The sequence below is a fragment of the Euprymna scolopes genome, chromosome 1, assembly GCF_053919585.1.
Source record: "Euprymna scolopes isolate OS-2025 chromosome 1, ASM5391958v1, whole genome shotgun sequence".
In the NCBI taxonomy this organism is placed as follows: Eukaryota; Metazoa; Mollusca; class Cephalopoda; order Sepiida; family Sepiolidae; genus Euprymna; species Euprymna scolopes.
In genome coordinates, this window is record NC_136482.1 from 15,350,137 (window position 1) to 15,367,827 (window position 17,691).

Here is a 17,691-nt window from a genome sequence, read left to right on the forward strand (position 1 = left end):
AATCAGCAGCTGTAGATATCGCAGAACAGAAACTATACTGCATATAACTGAGTAGGATATTTTTGCCAATTAGTTGACCGTGTCTCTATCACAGATTCCAGTAACTTACTCATTACACACAGGAGACTGATTAGTTTGTTCTGAAAGGGAGTTAATCGATCACCGGAATTTTTAAAAATAAGGCATACAAGGTGTTGGGTAGCATTCCTCTTTAAGGCAACGTTTCAACACACACACACACACACACACACACACACACACACACACACACACACACACACACACACACACAAAATAACACAGAAAAACATACACATGCGTATGCACACACCCACACACATACTTTTGTAAGTATATGAGGCATAAAATAAACAATCATCGGCGCACCCGCAATCCTAATTTCCTCTGAATGATCTCAACCTGACCCCACCGGTCGGTGGGCCACACTTACGTAAAACCTCAGTTCAAAAACACATTTAACTTCGTGAGAAAGACATTAATTTTCGGCATAGCTTCACCAAACCTATCTTTTACCACAAAATGTCTGATGAGGGCGTAAAAAACACCTGAAACGCGTTATGAACCTTCAAACTTATATCAGTAATTGAAAAATTGAAAATGAAAATATCGAATAATAAATTAAGTATATTAAAAACACAACACGTTTTAAATATACAGTTTTCTTTTGTTGCAATCACTATACCCGGGCGTTTACATACTCATAGTTCGGCCATTGGTGAACACTTATTAAAGTGTCAAGTCTGCACTGGAGGTTACACGGATGGAGCATTCACCATTTTACACAGAGCCCACTCGAGAATACATTTGAAAATTCTCGAAGCGGTCACGATTATTTTACGAAAACCAACTCTGTGTAAGCAAAAAGAACACACCCATAATCTAGAACTTATGGGTGTAGTTTGAGAATGCTATCCCGTCTCTCCAAACTTCATTTATTAATTTCACCCCCGGATTCGTTAATTTTGGTCTTTAGACCTCGATGTTACAGTTGAAAAGAATCGGCCGAAAGATATCTTCGTTAATTTAATTCTTTTTATCCCTCATTTTTCATACGTTTTTCCCCCTTCATTCGGTTCAAATAATTTTGAACTACATACTGGTTTTGGAGATTAGATTTTCAGACTTTGTAGTATTTCTTATCGATTAAACGTCAAAAAAAAAAAAAAAAAGTCCTCAATTTCAATAATGGCATTTCCCCCAGTGCTATTAAAATCCTTCATAAAATTTTGTACCCATAAAAATCTTTATATATATATATATATATATATATATATATATATATATATATATATATATATATATATATATATATATAATTATTTTCATTACCAGACAGCAGTCTGGCAGTGGAAATAATTATATATTTTCTCACATTCTGAAAAATACTTATTTCGCGTTAGGATAGGCTTGTCGTGATAACATCCCTAGCGAGTATAAATTCCTACTAGTGAGACATCGACTTGGGTTAAGGCTGATTGCGATGATTACATTCCTTGTTCGAAACGAAGTTAGGTTCATTCCACTGTCGGATTTCCTTGCGGTTTTCTTGATCTATGATAGTTAATAAAAAGTTCTTATGTGCGGCGCGTTTGCTCGGTTGGTAAAGTGCTTGTCTCGCATGCAAGAGGCTCGGGTTTCGAATCCTGAGTTCGGATGTGTCTAACTGATGAGCCCAAATGAAAGTGAAACTCGAGTCTTGGATTCCGGTTTGTTGGCTTTCGTGCCTCTTTCTGGCTGCAATGTTGTCTGGTAGTGGAAATAATTATATATTCTCTCACACATTCTGAAAAATGTATGTACGTATAACATTCACAGTCATTTCTAGAAAACTACCATACTTATAAAAAGTAAATATTGGTCTGTCGCTGTTTAGTTTATATTTGTCTCAAATACAAAATTAAAAACAAAAATGCAAAGATGATAATTTTAAAGAAAGCCGTCGTCACAGCATCACATCAGGACGATGCCATAGAAATAATGAGACAAAGTAAAACAAAATATACGTCTTATTCTACTGCAAATTGATTGTAACGTGTCATGTGTAATAGGAAACATTGCAGAGTTGAACAGCAAGATGTCTGTTTACATCACATTTAAACTTATGCTTTTTAGTATTGTCAAGGAAACAGGAAACAGGAAGGGAATTGTAAAGTGTAGTAGTCTAAGAGAAAAAACTTAGATTAAAATGCTTTCCGGCATTTAGAGACTACCACAGTGAAAGATTGGTCATTTGCAGCGTGGTAGGTTAGTCAGGAATGTATATGTCGAGGGGGCACAAGTACTATGAGTTTATCAGAGCACATTCTATTAAAGCACTGGTATACAACATTGCGTTAATGGGACTGAGATTGGAGAGTATTGTCGATAGTACTGAACCTACGACTCTTTTAGATACTTTCTAAGAGTGAGAGACTTGTGGTTACTGTGTCGTTACATTTAAATCACTCTGACCCACACTTTGTCTGATACGTCGGCGTAAACAAACAAACAAAAAAAGGAAAGAAATAAAAATCTGACTCGAACATTTTTTTAAGTGCAAATGAAATGCATTTATTGGTGGTTCTTCTTTTCGTACACACATATGATTTACAACGCTTTGCTAATAACATGTGGTTTTTAAAAGTCTCTCTACCCGCCACCTGACGCCGGCCATAGATACCACTTTCTGCTTCTCCTGTTCAAACGTCTATATATCCCGGGAGGCTCGATCATGTGCTGTCCTTTTTTATTTTCCCTTTTCTCTCCTTATTATTCCCGTGACGTTAGCGCGTATACACTTGCATATGTTAAAACGGATGCTTCTGCTAATATTTCCGTTAGTCAGCTATCACAGGCTGCTGCTGATTTTCTCACACGCGCCCCTACGCACTATGTTACCATAAGAGCGCACCGCACCAACCCATATATTACAACAGTACTCTATACATGAGTTTTGTAGAGGTATGGAATAATCTCAGATGTAAACAATTTTCTAGCATGGTAGAGCGAGTCTATCTTCTTTGAAGCAGCCTCGGTAATGTCCGCAATGTATTTGTTCAAGTTCATGCTGCCCCCCCCCCGACTTTAAGCCGAGGAGTTTGAACGATGAGCTTTCAGGTTGTATATTATTTGTCATGGCGATTGCTTTCTTATAACCAGCTATGTATAATAATTCTGTAATCTTCCCTTCTCACAGGATAAAGAGATTAGTGTTACAAGAACAGGCTTCTGTTCTTGTAAGTGTATAAATATGAAATAGGATAGTCAAGAATTCGAACTTGCGGAGCTAGACTTGGAATTGAGAATTCCAATCATAAGTTAAAATAAACACAGGATGTTATTATAAATGGAATGTCCAGTAAATTGTTGATTCTGTTGAAATATTTAATAAATACAACTTTGGCTTGAAACTATTCACATTCTTAGAAAGAATGCATAATAAAGTATGGGTTACAAAATTAGATAAGTAGGTTAAATTCCTTTGTAAAACAACAAAGAGAATGGGAAATTTCCTGGTCGTCAGAAATGGTTTCAAAAACGTGCAAATCGCGCATGTTGATAACAGATGAATTATGGTCACGTTGACCAGACATACGTGTGATTTCTCGATATAGGAAAGAGTTCGAAGTTAGTTAGGAGGAGTTAGATCAGTAAGATCAGAGGAGTAGAGAGGTTCAGACCGATTCTCGGTTAGAGTCAAGGCTCCCTCTGGAAGCGAGAGGGTTTAGAAATAACCATATAACAACTTTGAATCCCTGAAATACAGAATCATTTCCGACCAGTCGAAGAATAAATGATCATCATGTGTTTTTATAACTGCCGTCTTTCTGTGTTCATCATTACAACGAGAAAGGCAACGTGTTTATATTATATGTACAACTGTCAAAACGTAAATGTCAAACGCACTCTCGGTCTGTCTATCAAGATATTCAAAAATCTCTTCTAGCTGAATTACAGGCTTGATGCTTTGTAGTAACATGTACACTGTCTATTATATATATACAGAACTGTGTGTCTCTCTCTTTATCCTGTTTCTCATATATACAGAACTGTCTGTCTCTTTCTATATATACCTATTTATGTCTCCAATATGTTATCTCCACAAACATGAACATTCTAAGACAATATGAACACTCACAATGTATATATATATATAATATCTAGCATCTCGCAACAGTCAACAACATGATAACAAACATCAACAACAGCAAATATATAAGTCGCCATCTAAATAAGAACAACGTAACATACGCACATATTTGGTACTTCTAAAATAACAGCACAATGAATATATATAATATCTAACAACCCACAACATGATCACAAACATGAACACACTAAGACTCTTCATAAAATGAACAGTCAACACCAAAAAAATATAATATATACGGCATCTTCGAAAATATAACCCACAATGAAACATTAGTTATTCTAGCTTAATTTAAATATAGTTTAGCCGATTCTTATCCATTGATGTTTATATTAAGAATATAGACAAAGGGAATATTTCCAATTGTTGACGGATACCGTATCGATATTTTTTATTTTTAACTCAAATATTGCCAATTGATGGAATGTTTAGGAGAACACCAAATAAATAACTGTTGGTTCGTTTTTCGAACACAAGTAACGCAGGCATATCCTGGTGAGACGACTTTTACTATTGATGCCGGACGAAACGCCGGAAAACCGTACGAAATAAAGTTCCGGACAACCTGCAAAGCCTTGGAAAAAGGCATAATAGAACATTGTACACGTTTCGTGTTTTTTAAAATTCTAATCAAACAGCGAATCTCGTCCCAGCTGTTGGTCTTCGGTGTGTGAAGGTCAAGAACTGCCGGTTTGCTGTTTGGACGCATATATTGGATTGAAATGTCCGTTCCCAAAGTGCAATGATAAAAAGAACGGTATTCTCGAAAAGTAGAGAAAGAAAGAGAGAGAGAGAGAGAGAGAGAGAGAAAGAGAGAGAGAGAGAGAGAGAAGGTGAGGAAAAGATGGGGATGCAGTTGCCTGAATTGTTTCCGTCCGCACACTTGGTCAGTGCTGGGCAGGCTTCATCAACAACAATAGACCTAATTGCTCACCCCAGTGTTCAACATGTGCCTTTCGTCTCTGTTTCTATAACCAGTTCCTTTATGTTTTCGTAATATATATATATATATATATATATATATATATATATATATATATATATATATATATATATATATACGACCGTAGTTCCAAAAGAAAAGTTTTCAATGTTTTGTAACTCCAAACGTCGAAGAGCTACGAAGACGGGAGTGGTACCATTAAAACTAACGGCATTTTGTGCCCCAGAATTTATTTTTCTACGTAGTCACCACGGTTCTTAATGCACATTTGCCAGGAATTCAATGACGCATATCCACTATTGACGCCAGTCCATGACAGGAATTATTTTCTTAGAGTATTACAGCGTCAATATCTGTAAGAGAGAAATTAAACTTTCAGGTCATAAATGCATTAGTACAATCATGATAACAATGCAATTTGCAATCTATTCTAATCTATTCAGACGGAATTGAACTAAGATGCGTTACTTTAAGAATGCGTCTAGTATATATATATATATATATATATATATATATATATATATATATATATATATATATATATATATATGCAGCTCGTCATTTGGGTATACCGAATTGGGAAAATTATTCCCAACTCACATTTAGGTAAAAATGCAGTTATATATAAATAATTGAATTCATTCAGAAAGTATCGCCAACAAAAACAAGGAAATACATCTACAGTATTTATATATAGATATTTTAATCCCAACCAAATAAAAAAGCTCAATACACAATAGAGAGTAAAGCATATTATAAAGGAAAAAAAACTGTAAGTTGAAATTTGCAATCAAATTTATTGTCTTTGAAACTCCGCGGAATAAGGATTTATAAATTGGTTTTTGGAGTTTCAGTTGAACAGTAAATTTGATTGTAAATTTAAACTTACAGTTTAAAAATGTTTTCTCTGATATATATATTCACGCAGGTCTGATTGAACGCGACAGAATTATTCTATTTTCCGATCTTTCTGGATATCTTTTCCATTCGCCTAGAGGTCTTTTTAATTTCAGCTGGCAGTTATATATAATGGAGCCCAAAACACTTCTATCGCTGCATCCGATTATCATCAGGAGCGATTGTTGTTTGTTGTTTTCTTTTTCTTTTCAGATTTTTCATACGAATGTGTTTTACCCCACTATATATATATATATATATATATATATATATATATATATATATATATATATATATATATATATTGTTTTAACAAAAATAAAGACTTCAAAGAATGGGTTGATAGCAACAAATAGTGTATTCTATTGTTAGTTACAATTGTTTCAAGACTATTCGGACAAATCCAAACATTATGTCGTTTGAAAATTATATATATATATATATATATATATATATATATATATATATATATATATATATGCTGATTTTTTTACATGAGAGTCACCACTTATCAAGGCCCGAATGCCACTCAGGGATAAGGGTTATTGCGTGTATAGTAATCAATGAGATAGTATTGTAGTAATCATTAGTATTGGGGGTTTTGATAGAATGTCTTACTTAAGGGGGCGGTTTGTCAGGAGTTTGTTTATGTTGGACTTGAAGACGTCCAAGTTGTACTCAGGTGGGAAACAGGCAAGCGGCAGAGTTCCACTGGCGGGCAGTTCTAAGAAAGCAGCTTTGCTCATGGAATCTACGTTTGGATTTAGGCACAGATAAAGAGTGGAGAAAATTATTGACAGTAGTTTCAGCCAGACGGGTGTTTCTCGTGAAAGATTGGCGAGGGAGGATGAGGGATTGAAGCTCAGACGAGCACCTGCCATGAAAATAACGATAAAACAAAGACCGGCTCGCAACGTCTCTTCTGTGGGAAAGAGATTGCAGGGAAGAGAAAAGGGCATCCCCCACTAAACCACGAAGTCTATTTTGTACTCAAGGCAGGATAGGCTGTTTTTAGCAGCTCCTGCCCAGATGTGGCAGCAGTACTCCATCCTTGGACATACTTGGGTTTTAGTTTACCATTGCACCATTGCGTTTTTCAGATAGACACTACATCTTTTTGATTTAATTAATATATATATATATATATCTATATATCTATAAAAACAGAGATGTGTGTGCCACAGACGATTTCTGATTGGTTAATCCAATAATCACATCTCCTAAAAAAGTATAGTTCTTACGCTCTTAACTTTACCATAAAATATTTTGGTCTTATTTATTGTCCATCTTGGAAGGGTTTAATTTTTTTCTAACTTGCCATTTACAAATTACAAAAATACGAAACTTCACAATCCAACCTCCGACTCAACGTCCGCCATTCACAAAACAAGAAAGCAAACGCTGGACAGATTATTAGTACTACTACTACTACTACAAACAATACAGCACGAAAACACGCGCACACACGCACACACACTCACGTCCACTACCGTCCTTGGCTACGTCACGTTGTTATGGCAACACGATAAATACACAATAAATTTGATTTTCTTCATTTCTACGCAAATATTACGCAAATATAAACCATATAGAATATCTGTATGAATATAATTACACGTAATAGTTAAATAAAGATGATCATCGTATAAGAGAACCGAAAAAGAAACTAATAGGGAATTTGTATAAAGATGTATTTTCTTTTTAAATAAATAGAAAAAAGGGGTGTTGATAAGACTATCGATACTTATACAGTTTAGTGACGACATTAAACAATGGAAATATTGAAAAAACATTTTATTATACGTAACTGTTATAGACTGAAGTTCTCCGAAAAAAAATTTCACTTCATTTGATCAAGTAGTTTTTTTTTTTTTACAGCGAAAAACAATGATTTATCACGGCTACGTCAACGTGGCCATTTTGGAAATATACCTAGCAGAATACCTCCATTTTAGGCCAAATTTCGCAATCTAGCCTTTTTTTTCTCGCCATATTGAGATGCGCACAACACATCTGCAATTTTTTTACGTTTTTTTTTCTTTTTTTTTTTTAAATCTGCAATTTTTTGCGTTTTTTTTTAAAATAAGAATACTATTGAATATGCAAAGAAATTGAAGAATGCAAAGAATTGTAGAATTTTTATACGAGATTATTTTCGAAACATGCTCAGTTGGACACGCATGGATAACTTCGAAACTTCGTTTATTTACTTCTGTTACAAATTAGAAAAAAAAACACCCCAAAAATGGCATCTGTCTTCGCAAAAAAAAAAAAATCTCATTCTGGTGGGGGGAAAAAGGGCTAGATTGGCCTAAAATGGAGGTATTCTGCTATGTACGGCAGTTACCTGCCCTTGGGGAATTTCTGGGCCTGCAATAACATTTCCAAAATGGCCACGTTGACGTAGCCGTGATAAATCATTGTTTTTCGCTGTAAAAAAAAAAACTACTTGATCAAATGAAGTGAAATTTTTTTTCGGAGAACTTCAGTCTATAACAGTTACGTACAATAAAATTTTTTTTCCAATATTTCCATTTTTTAATGTCGTCACTAAACTGTATAAGTACCAGACTATCAATATACACAAAAAAATATAGATTTATTTTTGGGTAAAGTTCCCCCGGGTTTTCCTTTCACTTCAGTAAATAATGGTATTTTGTTATATATATGGCGTACTATTATCCTTAAATATATGATGTTTATGTTTATATATATGTATAAGTGATAGTGTTAGTGTGTGTCTGTGCGTCTGTGTGCATTTCCCTACGCTAAAACTGTCAATTTTAAGCCTACAGATTCGAAATTTGATATACAGGGTACTGAGATTTGGGAAAATCGATGTGATAGGTTTTCGACATAAATTTGGCGATTAAGTGGTCAATATTCAACAATTAGACCTTTGAGAACTCTACCAAACTCCTCCTACAATTTAAGGTCTGAAGACGTGATATTTTATATATAGATTCCTTGGACATGGATCTAACTTATTAACTTTACTTGATCCCTAAACAATAAATGTTAAGAGGTCATAATAGGGGTCAAAGTTTAAAAAAATTGACCGTTTGTTTTTTTCCTCAGCATACACTTCAAAACACCTGGGCAACGCCGGGCACCGATTGCTAGTATATATATATATATATAAAATAAAATAAAAATTACAATTGGATACCTTACCTTTCACCTGACTATCCATTCACGTGAAATCACCTTTTTCCTCACCATATTCCCTCTGTTTCACTTTTTGTTATCAAGAAAGATCTTTGACTTACTTGCAGTTTCATCAAATACTTTTGTATGCAAAATCCGATCCCGCAGTTGGCTAATTCCTACCCTCTGATGAGAAGGAAGTATTTATTCGGAACTCCACGGATTAAGGACTATCCACTTATTAAGTCTTTCCTTTTCAAATTAAATATGTTTTTAATCTTATTTTCAAAGTGTTTTTTAACATGTTTTATTAACTATTTGCTCTTATATATATATATATATATATATATATATATATATATATATATATATATATATAATTTCACAATAACCAAGTCGGTCATATATCACAGCATATGTTTTTTTGTATATTATGTGTATATAGCTATCTTATCTTATCTCATTGTGAAATTATAATATATATATTCTCGGTTATTAATACTGATAATCGTTAAGGTTAATTAACTGGATCAATTAATACTGACTCGGGTTTAATTGGTATATACCGGAATTAAATAAGTAAATTCGTGGTTTAATTTTGAAATCTATCTATCTATCTATCTATCTATCTATCTATCTATCTATCTATGTGTGTGTGTGCGTGCGCGCGCGTGTGCGTATGTATACATATATATGGTCTATATAATATATAATAATCTGACGAATCCTTATGAGGAGGAAAATCGGAAAATTCTGTGTAGGTTAATTGTTACATATATTTAAAATCATATATATATATATATATATATATAATTATGTATATATATATATTTATGTGTATATATATATATATATATATACATATATATATATATATATATATATATATATATATTTGGGGGTAATTAAGAATGATTTCTGTTTTGTTGCTTCATCAGAGTAACTCAACGAAAGTTTGTATAATAGATTGAGTATCCACGCCATTTTACAGACACTTTTCAATTCGACTGCCCGAGTGCATTCCCCGAGGGAATTGCCCAATCTACCTGCCTCTCACTTAAGTAATCATTGCTACGTTCAAGAGACTATTTGCCGTTCGATTACGGCACGATTACCGATACATAAAAACAAGCGACGCTTTACAGCACTTTCCAGAGGCCTTAAATACGTCTATATAAACACCTCTAGCCATATCTAATATATCGATCTGTTTTACCTCCGACTGAGTTTATTTAGCAATAAATGTACCATATATACAATGTTATATATTTACTAGCAGAGAGATCCACATGATTGATGGTCAACGAATGTTTCACACTATGTTTTTCATTGCTATTGAAATCAATGAAATTGCCTAATTTTTAATCAAATCGATGTATTGCGTGTTTTAGTTTTGGTACACAAGAAGGAAACTTCACACGCTTCCCCACAGTGACTTAATCCACAATACATTTTAGTTTATATTTCACTGTAAGGTACTTACTGTTTATTTTATAAAAATATTTTTATATATAACTAGCGAAGGGGGTACCCGGCGTTGCCCGAGTGTTTGGAGGGAGTGGGGTTGTTAATGAAAACCTAAGAATAAGCGAAGTAAAAAATGAAAACAGAAAAACGAACGTTAAAACTTAAGCGGGAGGGGTACCCGGAGGGAGGTTAATCAAAACATCGAAAAAGAACCTAATGTAAGGCAAACGAATGATGTTAAATGTAAAAACCGAAAAAACAAAAACAAAAAAGAAAACAGGAAAACGAACGTTAGGACTTCTGAAAAAGAAAAAAAAAACACGTGAGAAATGGCTTAAATAAGCATGTTTCGATATTAAAATTTAAAAAATCGGTGGGTACCCGGGTGTTTTTTGGGTGTGTGTGGTCGGTCGGGGGTGTTAATAAAACCTAAGAATAAGAGAAGTAAAAAAATAAACAACAACAGAAAAACGAACGTTACGTGAAAAATGGCTTAAATAACACTGGTTCAATATTTAAATTTAAAAAATCGGAAAAAAAAGACATCTCACACCACGATTTGAACCCAAAACGTTTATATAATCACCCAACTCTCTAACCAACTGAGCTAACACGACGTACAAGAAATTCAGTCAGTTCTTCAACTATTTAAACTAAATCAGGTAAAGACGTCATCTGACGCATGCGTAGAACCGATGTCGTCATGAGAGGACAGTTTTTGTTGACCCCCCCTGTTGGAAAATTGTTGATTTCGGGGTGAAAAAAATTAACGTTTTTGGCCAATTTTTCGATATTTTTCGGGCGAAGGATGAAGCTTCAATATGATACCAAGTTTGTGAATTTTTGTTCTGTCTGTCGAAAGTTTTTGGCAGACACACAAACACACATACATACAAACATACATACATGCATACATACACACATTTTCACTTTTATATATATAGACGGCTTGAATTAAAGTTTACAATGAAAAAGTATCGTGTTTTAAATAGAAACATTCTTTTCGAATGCGCCCCTGTCATTTCAAAGAACTCACCATTAATTTTATATGCCGGGTCTTTCTGCTTCTCAAATACACTTGTGATGTTAGGTTGTATAAGGTGTTAATTTTTGTTGAAAATCGACTGTTTCTTTCTTTCATCAGAATTTTTTATTATCGATTATCGACACTCATCGAACACATTCTAATGCAAAACCAATCTAAGAACACTGTCAGATACTTAAATATAATTGTATGAAAGTTCATAAAAAATCGGCCCAGCAGCTGCGAAGCCTATAGGAGACTCTCTCTCTCTCTCTTTCTCTCCCTTTTCCCCCCCTCTGTCTCTCACACACACAAACAAATTTTCTTTTATATAATAGTAGATAATATCTCGAGAATAAAAAATTGCATGAAATCACACTCACACACGCACGCATACATAGATGAAGCACATAAATTTAAATGGATAAAAAAAGTAAATTAACGGCATTATCATTAGAAACATAATGATATCATAGTGTAGTTTTTCGACTTGGTAGGGACATTTTGGACGACGATAGCTTCTTTGCATAAAAGTAAATATAATTTCTACTCATATATAAAAGGCACTTTGTGTTTGTATGTGTGTATGTGTGTGTGTGTGTGTGTGTGAGAGAGAGAGAGAGTTCCCTATGAACTCTAAAACAATTTTTCTTGAAATTTCACACAAATGAATTATTCTTATTTAGAATTTGTGTCAAAATGCCCCGTTAAGTATCGAAAATTGAATAAATTCCTATTAAAGAAAGAACAGTTCGATTTTGAACAATGTTAACGCTTATACAGCTTGATGCCACAAGTGCATTTGAAAATGTTTTATCATCGCACAAGAAGAAAGGCCCGGCATATAAAACCAACAGCAAGTTCTTTTAAACGATAGGGGTGCGTTCGAAGTGAATGTTACATTTAGAGCAGAATATTTATCTATTGTATTTTATCTATTGTATTTTAAACTTTAATTCAAGCCATTATATAAAATAGGACGGCACAATCACGTTGACACACAGGTTCTCGCCAGATCACCGAAGTTAAGCAACGTTGGGCCTAGTCAGTACCAGATGGGTGACCATTTGGGAAGGCTAGGTGCTGTACTGCTGTATGTACCTTCTGGGAAGGTTGGGCGTGGGGGGCCAGCACCATCAGCCCGAAAAAAGAACTCCTCGCTACGAAAGCATCTACAAAAGTTGTTGATGGCCTATGCCGCCCCAGAGGCTCAAGGTTATGGAATGGATTATATAAAATAATTTCATAGAATCAACTGTTCTCTACAGTGCAATGTAAACTAAACATTTATTGTGGACTAAGTCACTGCGGGGATACTTGTAAAGCTTCCTTTCGGTGCCTTGTGGTAGGTCCCGACTAAAGCAGACATTTAATTGAAAAATGGTCAATTACACATCGCTCCCACTATATACACAACTACTTATTTAGAAAACGATACATACATACCGGTATTGAATTCATATCAGCCACAGATGGCTGGTTCAATACAATGAAATCGCTGGTTCGTCTTTTGAATATGTATGTATAGCTTTTAAATAAATATTTGTATTTAAGCTCTCACATTCGCGATCGAGTACTTTATTTGATTTATTTTCATTGCATTCTGACTCACACACTCTCTCTCTCTCTCCCTCTCTCTCTTTCTTTCTCTCTCTCTTTCTTTCTCTCTCTCTCTTTCTTTCTCCCTCTCTCTCTTTTTCTTTCTCTCTCTCTCACTTTATATTTATATATATATGTCACAACATTGTTAATTCACTGCCCGCATAGCAGCAGCCGCATAGTGCAACGATTAGAAGCTCCGACTGTCATATGGGCGGTCAGGTTTCGATCCTGGCTTGAGGTAGTTGCGTGTCTAACTGCACTGATGATCTGTGAAACAGCGAAACAGTACTGCATGTGGATGACTATATATATATATATATATATATATATATGAGCAAACAGTTAATAAAATATGTTAAAAACACTTTGAAATGAGTTAAAAATATATTTAATCTGAAAAGGAAACACTAGATAAATGGATAGTCCTTAATCCGCGGAGTTTCGAAGAAATACTCCCCTTCTCATCAGAGGGTAGGAATTAGCAAAATGCGGGATCGGATTTTGCATGCAGAAGTATTTGATAAAACAACAAGTAAGTCAAAGATCTTACTTGAAAACAAAATAAGTTAAGTAGAGGGAATATGCTAAAGAAAAAGGTGATTACACATGAATGGATAGTCTGGTGGAATATATATATATATTTATATATACATATATATATGTATATATATATATATATATATATATATATATATAGAGAGAGAGAGAGAGAGAGAGAGAGAGAGAGTAATAGATCAAAGTTTAAGAGAGTAAAGTCTAAGTTAAATGTATTACTATTTTAAAGGTCCTGTGCTCGGAGTATGATAGCGTCCAAATATTTTTTGAAATCACGAGTTTATAATAATATATACGATATCTGGACAAATTAAATATCATATATAAGCGTATTTTGCGACCAGGCAAAGCTGCCCCCCCTCCCTAGTATATAATAACCTAAATTTACGTAGGTGGATGTTTATTTTGTTGTTTCGGGAGTGGTTCGTCAAAATATGTTTTTTTAGTCACGATTTTTCCAAGATGAGTAATTCGGCAGAAACGCATAATGGAAGGGCTCTTGTAAAAAAAAAAACAAAAAAAAAACTATGTTTCGCGATGTTGTGTGCCTAGATAGAGACAGTGCTGCACATATCGGCTTTGAGTCGTTTTGGTAATTCTCGACATAACAAATTTAAAATGCGGACGGGGTTCGGTAAGGCATGACTCGCTGGGTATCAGCTTTGGGGAATGAATTTCTCCAACACAGACGTATGGGAATAATGACAGTGAAGTCATGACTCAGATTATGTAGTAAGGGGAAAGAAATACATGCCGTTAATGTCTAGCAGAATAATGATGTAACAAGATAGCTTATAATTCGTGGGATAACCCTGTTTTGAGTTTTGAGCACTGGTGGAGAGGAAAGAAAACCCACACAAATGACCGCCATAGTTAGAGATTCAAATGCGCAGTATGATTTGGCGCAGGAAAGGCAGTTTAATTAGTTAAGAGTGATGATTTTCGGTGTCTCTGATAAGTTCTAAAAATCCAGGTTAAGAATTCTGAGTGGATCGGTATGATATAAGATATCTTGTATAATTAGAAGTCAACCACTATAAATTTGAAGTAAATGTGTTTTGCTGCAGGTGCAAAAGTAGTTTAAAAATTTAAAGAAATAAAATAATGTTAAAAAGAGACAAAACTCGCAGAATACCACCATGCAGATTAGGGAAACAGACTCTACATTGACACGGATGTAAAACATTGAAATATACCCGATTTAAACAAATTAATTTGTTTAAATCAAAATACATTTTTTAGCATTCCATTTATATACAGACTTCTTTTTTAATATATATATATATATATATATATAATATATATATATATATATATATATATATATATATATAATTTAAAGGAGATTAGAACAATAGTCTAAAGAGCAGAGTGTATTTTAATGTAATAGTGAAATTACTAGTTTAATTAAAATACAGGAAAGAAAAAGTGCTCGTTGTAATTTAGATATATAATAAGCTCGATAGGTAAATATCCTAGAGCTAATTCAATATTTAGTAATGTGATTGATAATTTAAAATTTAAAAATCAAATTATAATTAAATTAAAAATCCGTATATATATATATATATATATATATATATATATATATATATATATATATATATATATATATATATATATATATATATATATATGGGGTAATTAAGAATGACTTCAGTTCTTTTCTTTCATCAAGTTTGACAGTGTGTATAATAGTTTGAGTATACTCGCTATTTTACGGACACTTTTCGATTCGACTCCCGTAGTGCATTCCCCGGGGTAATTACCCAATCTGCCTGTCTCCAAAAGGGGTTAACTTGTAAGACTACCCTCTTTCTTTCTTCAGTTCGTTGAGATTCGGTCTCCGCTTCACTTCCCCAAAAAGTAATATTTTTCACAGAAATGTGTTAGCTCAAAATTTTGGAGCTAATGAAAATAATTTTGGACTTAAAATCTATTAAAAATAATGTGAACTTTGAGATTACTATATAAAGAAAAAATAGGATTGAATCTTTCACCGTCACACCAAAATGAAAAAAAAAACCGTCCTAGATTCGGCTGGAGGTTGAAAGTCGAATCATTTATATTCACTAGAGTTTTCACACAGACTATCCTCATAGATTTCTACCTGCCAAAAACCTGTGGTGTTCCCTGGGGTCTGGGTGACAACAAGTCTCCCCAGATTTCCATTACTGTCCAATTTTTTCGATAATTTTTACAAATGGATTTGCGTTATCACAACAGCCGTTTATCATTGATTTCTCGTTAGAAACGGCTATGTATCTTTGCTGGAATTTAGGTGACAACAACCCTCTTTGTTTTACGGCATATCAACCCTTTTCGGGTTATTTAATGCCGACAATTCTTAATAGAATATATTTGTTGTTTTCAAGTCGGTTTCCATTTAACCCATAGTTGGGACCCTAACAGGTGTTACCACTCCGGGTCAGAGTGGACCTGGAAGCAATGGTAATTAAAGGGTGGCTCCACACTCCCCAAAGCCCGCAAGCTGAGGCCTCACCACTGGATATAGTTTAAGGTCATATCCAGGACCCGGTTAGCGTGTGTAACTTATGTGAGTTAGTTTCCATAGTCAATTGTTTTCTTTAACATACTTGAGTGTGGAAACCAACTCACATAATCTACAGACACTAACTGATTCTTCTTCTTATCAGTTTTCTTCTTCTTTTTCTTCTTCTTCTTCTTCTAATTATTAATATTATTATTATTATTATTATTATTATTATTATTATTATTATTATTATTATTATTATTCGCCCCAAAGAAGGCAAATTGCCACAGAGACGTAAAGGGCTACTTTAAATTAAGGACCATGCTTACAGGGACACTTTGAGCTAAGAGATGTTTGTTTGCATTACATTTAAATTTCTACATGTTAGTATAGTCGTAGAAGCAAAATACAGAAAGGTAATTACAAAGTCTATCAATTCAAGGGAAGAAACTTTTAGAGGTGAAGGCTCTCTATTTTTTAAACAGAGTTTAGCTTTATTGGTAATGTAAAATCAATAAATATTTGTATTTTATTATTGCTATCAACAGTAGAAGATTTTGATTTAAAAAAATCAAATAAAAGAAAGAAAGAATCGTTTTTGGCATCAGAAAATCGGCACAAAAGTTCCGATTTTCCGATTCCCGATTCCGATTAATCGTCCCAACACTAGAAGCTGTAGTTGTCATTGAAAAAAGGGGAATATCTAGCTTTAAATTATATGAGGTGTTCTTTTTTCTTGCCTATTTAATCAAATACGATTGTTCTGCATTATTTGTGTATTATGATTTATCTTCGATGAATATGCTTAAACTGGTTACTTTGAATGTAACGTAAGGTTGAAAATCATTCATAATTCAAAATAACCGCAAATCTCATATAGAACCTTTTTAATATTATGGTATTGACTCTAAATTATGCAACTTTATCCTATAACCAATCAACTTTAAAATACAACAGACACGTTTGGCGAGTGCTGCCAACGCGCGTTCAGCCGTACCCCGAAGATATGTGGGTTAGCGGCCATTATTTTGCTTTCCTCTTGCGAAAACTCTCCCCGAAGGCAGGAAATCCGAAACGAAAATTCATCTCCTGCCAATCACGTGCGAATAATTCTTCGTCTTGTTAAGGAATATCTTAAAAACGCTGTCTTTTTCCCCGCCAAAATCTTTCGCTGTTGCCCTGGCGGACATTTTGAAAGAATTTCACGGCCGTGCATCGGAATCGTCCTTTTGATGCCAAGCACAGCATAGAAAAGGCGGGATTGAATTGAAATTTGTAAGTTTAAGAAGTCAGTGCAGAATTCTTCAGAATGAAGAATTAATCCGATGTTGTATTTTGATTAAAGTGCTCGATTGAACTTCACCTTATGGTCTACCCCTGCAAAACACACACGAAAAATTCCGCTTAGCTTC

The 17,691-nt window shown here is 34.1% G+C and overlaps 1 protein-coding gene and 1 pseudogene across 4 annotated transcripts in view; both read left to right on the forward strand.

Moving 5' to 3' along the window:
- Window positions 1-17,691, forward strand: part of LOC145283682 (uncharacterized) — a 374,028-nt gene that overhangs the window by 69,632 nt on the left and 286,705 nt on the right. The gene's annotated exons all lie outside the window — the stretch shown is intronic.
- On the forward strand, window positions 12,604-12,720 carry LOC145283683 (5S ribosomal RNA; annotated as a pseudogene).